The sequence below is a fragment of the Pteropus alecto genome, unplaced genomic scaffold (genome assembly GCF_000325575.1).
Source record: "Pteropus alecto unplaced genomic scaffold, ASM32557v1 scaffold139, whole genome shotgun sequence".
In the NCBI taxonomy this organism is placed as follows: Eukaryota; Metazoa; Chordata; class Mammalia; order Chiroptera; family Pteropodidae; genus Pteropus; species Pteropus alecto.
This window is the reverse complement of record NW_006443567.1, coordinates 1,924,426-1,928,668: the sequence shown is the minus strand read 5'-3', so window position 1 is coordinate 1,928,668 and position 4,243 is coordinate 1,924,426. Positions and strand designations below refer to the sequence as shown.

General features: G+C 39.8%; 1 pseudogene; it reads left to right on the top strand.

Moving 5' to 3' along the window:
* Window positions 1-12: 12 nt before the first annotated feature.
* On the top strand, window positions 13-130 carry LOC112472886 (annotated as a pseudogene).
* Window positions 131-4,243: the final 4,113 nt, after the last annotated feature.

The following is a 4,243-nucleotide window of genomic DNA, read 5'->3' as shown; positions in this document are numbered from 1 at the left end:
CAAAAACCCATGTGCTACAGTCATGCCACCCTGAACAAGCCCGATCCCGTCTGATCTCAGAAGCTAAGCAGGGTCGGGCCTGGTAGTACTTGGATGGGAGACCACCTAGGAAGACCAGGTGCTGTAGGCGTGAAAAATAAAAAATAAAAAGGGATTATAAGGTGACAAGGTCCTTGCAATCTGTGAGGTCAACCAAGGATTGCCTCGCCTAAAAAAAAAAATAAAATAAATTAAAATTTACATAAGGAAATTCAAAAAGAACACTACTAATATTACTATTACCAGTGAGACAGTTTAAGTTTTCTACCCTCTTAACCCCTATGCTAAATGACCTCTCAATAAAATGGGAATTATAGTCTTGATTCTGCCTGAAGGTTGTGTGTGGAAGCAGATGATCTGTTGAAGTCCCTCCATCCATGTCAGTATGTCTATATACAGTTAAAAAAAAATGTGCGAGATGGCTAGAATGTTTATGTTTGGGCCAGAAGGTCCCTGCTATTTCTTCACTAGGCTTTCACTTAGATGTTCTGATGACCTTTTGGTAGAAGAATATATGTCCCTGTAGATACTATGTAACAAGCAACCACCATACATAAAGCTAAATTTAGGGATCATATAGGATAATTTACATATCATGTATTTTTTTCTGATATATTAAACACTTTCATATATGTTGTATCATTTGATCCTCACATCTCCTTTAGGTGGTAGGTTGTCATTATTATCTCTATTTTCCAAATGAGGATCAGAGAGGTGAAGTACTTTCTCAGAGTCACACAGCTAGTAAGTCACAGTGTAGGAATCCTCTGCCACTAAGAGTCTGAGGTCTTCAGACTCATAACCTAGCATTTTTCTAGCATATCAAGATAACCAACCTATCCTCGGATAATGTCTTCAGCCCAGTAGTGATGGTCTTTTTAATTTTTCTGGGAGGATGAGGAGAGAGAATGCTTTAAGACATTCTCAGAAGGTCTAATAGTCCTTTTCTTTGGTAGCTCTTAGGTGGTAAAGCACAGAGCCCAAGGCATGGACTTGAGTGCCCTCTATTTTTAATGTTTCTATTGCTCTCCATTTTTCACTCCAGCTTTGCTGTTTGAGTTGTTTGAAGGAGTAGATCTGGTGAAACTTCTTCCTTCAACTCAGAATGTAACTCTGCAGTAGCCATGCCTGACCTGGCATTTGCTTAACCATCCATGGCCAGGGTCACCTTCCATTGCTGCTCCATGTGCCAATGCCAGCAGTAGTCATTATGAGAGAACATCCTACTCTTTTTTCTCTGCTCTATTAGATGGAGATTTCAGCTCATTTCATTACTCAGCCAAAAAAAAAAGCAATAGGTTTTCCACCATCACCTAGTCCTACTAAAGCACTAATTCATTTCTCCTCACAAACTTCTCGTGTATTGATTTCAACCATAACTCCCCTGAAATTTATGAAACCTCAGAGAAACATGGAGATTAAGCACAAAATATAGCCAAGTACATGAGGAGCTGGAGAATGTCTGAATTGGTTTTGAAGAAAGGGACCCTGGAATGTTTGAGGGTCTGTCTACCAGGTTCATTGTGTGTTTGTAGTATGGGCAAGTTAGGGGAAAGATAGGAATATTTCTACCATGTCCTACCAAGGTAAGGACTCACTTTGGAAGGCAAGAATTGTTATTTCTTTCACTGGTACCAGCACCGCCCTACCCCTAATTCTCACAAAGGATCTGGAATCAGAATGCTTGGGTTCAAATCCTAACATGACCATCGTACACCTTTGGGAAAGTTACTTAATCTTTCTGTACTTCAGTTTTCTTATCTGTCGAATGGAGGTAAAATAATACCTAGCTCATATGATTGTGAGGATCAAAGAGATAATTTCATAATGATTAGCATAGAGCTTGGCACATAGCAATCACTCATCTGCCAGATGTTATTATTTATCATGAACATTATCGATCATTGTCATTATCATCATCTCCATCAAAATAATATATTATCCAGGCCTTAAACCCATATAGTGATATAAATCACAAGTAGCAGTTGGACTTTTTACTCACCCATCTTGGTTGCTTCATTAAAAAGTGTGAGTGCTTCCTGAATAATGAGCTTTAGCCAACCCCCATCTTCCTCACTGCAACCTTCCAATAGCCTCCAGATTATTCCTTCTGTTGTACCCTCTAGAGCTTCAACAACATGCTCATCATCCTTTTCCTTAACCTCTTTTTACAGCAAAACACCTCAAAAGAATTGTTAGATTCACTCTCTCCAATTTCTATTTTTCCCTTTTCACTTGAACCCACTCTAGCGAGGCTTTAACTCCTACCAGTGAAAGTACTATGGTCAATGTCACCAATGACTTCTACATTACTAAAGCTAATGATCCCCTCTCTGTTTTTTTTCCCCTTATAAGACAACCCAGAAATATTTCATACTCTTCTGAATTTTCCTTCCACCTCATTGGCTGCTCTACCTTCACATCACCACCTATAAATCATTGGCAGGATGCTCCACACCTGCTCCTCTATTTTTTTTCTATATATTCTATTTCAGTGACCTCACTAAGTCTTTGACTTTATATATCATCCAACCTCCACTTTCCTGTTGATAAACAATCACAGGCTGTGGGGAGTTGATAGTAAAGGGTCTGAAATATTGCAGAAGGGTTCATTAATCGCCTAGGCTGCCTGATCACACCTCTGCCCCTTGTGCTGCCATCCTGTACTTTCCTTCCTGTGGATCCCACAGCCCTTTTCCACAGCACTCTACTCTCAGTTCTCCTCAAGCCCAGGTCTTGCCCCGCCCCTCATGTTCAGCAGATACCCTCGCTTTATCCAGAGGATTCAAGCTCCCCAAATTTCTCTCCTGCATTTCCTTAATGAACTTGTGCCCTCAAAAGTCACTGATTATTTCCTCCCTGGCCAAATGCAATGGCCTTGTACATCCTTTTGCATGTCCTCAAAGATGGCATTTATTATTTTCTTTCAAGGTAGATGGGATTTTGGTGGTGGTGGTTGGGGGAGATGTTGAAAAGTCATTCAGCACCTGGCCCTAAGGATAAAGTTAGGGATCAGTCTAGGTCAATATGTAAACAAAGAAATTGAACTAAGAGTGACCATTCATTCACAAGCTCTAGTCATCTTAGGAGTGCTACCTCCAACAGAGATGAATAAGACACAGTCCTGACTCAGGTAGCTCTTCATCTAATGAGGGTGATGTATATTAGGAGGCAAAGCAACATGTGGGGAGCAATCTAGTGAGTGGCTGAGAGCACTTGCTTAGGACCCAGACAAACATGAGCTCAAACCCTTCCTCTTTTCTACCAAATTTGTGACCTTGGATAGGCTAATTCACATCCTAAAGCCTCAATTTTCTAAACTGTAAAATGGAGATGATGTCAGTTCTTACTTCATGGGGTTTCTATATGAATTAAATGGCACAATGCATGTAAAATTATGGTGCACAGAAAGAACTGGATAAATGGTAGCCGTTATTTCTTTTAGGAGATCTGTTAACATTACCTGACTCTTTTGTGCACTGAATAGGTATCATAGTCAAATTTTATATCTTCATAGTTCTTTTCTTTCTGTTTTCTGATGCCGACTCCTTTGTCTAGAACTGTGCTGTCCAATACAGTGGCCACCAGCCACTTGAAATGAGGCTGTCCTAAATGAGAGATTAGTGTGAAAAAATACAAAATATCTCATAAAATATAATAATTTGTTTATATTAATCACAAGTTGAAATAATTGTTGAATATCTTGTATTAAATAAAATATACCAGTTCCTCCGTACTTTTTACTTTTTTTTCAATGTGACTATTAGAAATTTTCAGAATACATATGCAGCTTGCATTTGTAGCTTATATTTTATTCTATTGGACAGCACTAGCCTAGAAGCCACTGCTCCACATTTCCTAGGTCCACTTCACTTTGGGATATGATGAGATTCTCCTCATCTCTCTAACCAAGTGCTAGTGAGTCTCTCGCCTTTCCTTGTTCTTTGCTACGGCAGACAGCCATTACTTCTAGTCTGCCCTGACTCTGTCCCTTAAGTGGTGCTGACTCCCATAGTCTCCTGCACCTAATGGGCAGTGAAGGAGGCCTGTGGCCAATCCTAGCCTATTGGTAGATTTTCCTCTTAGTTCTCCTCACAGCATTTGGTTTATCCCTCTGTTTTAGCATTGCACACATTGATTTCTAATTAGAGATTTAAAGGTCTCTCTCACTCTATTATGAACTCGTTGGTGTCCCACACTCTTT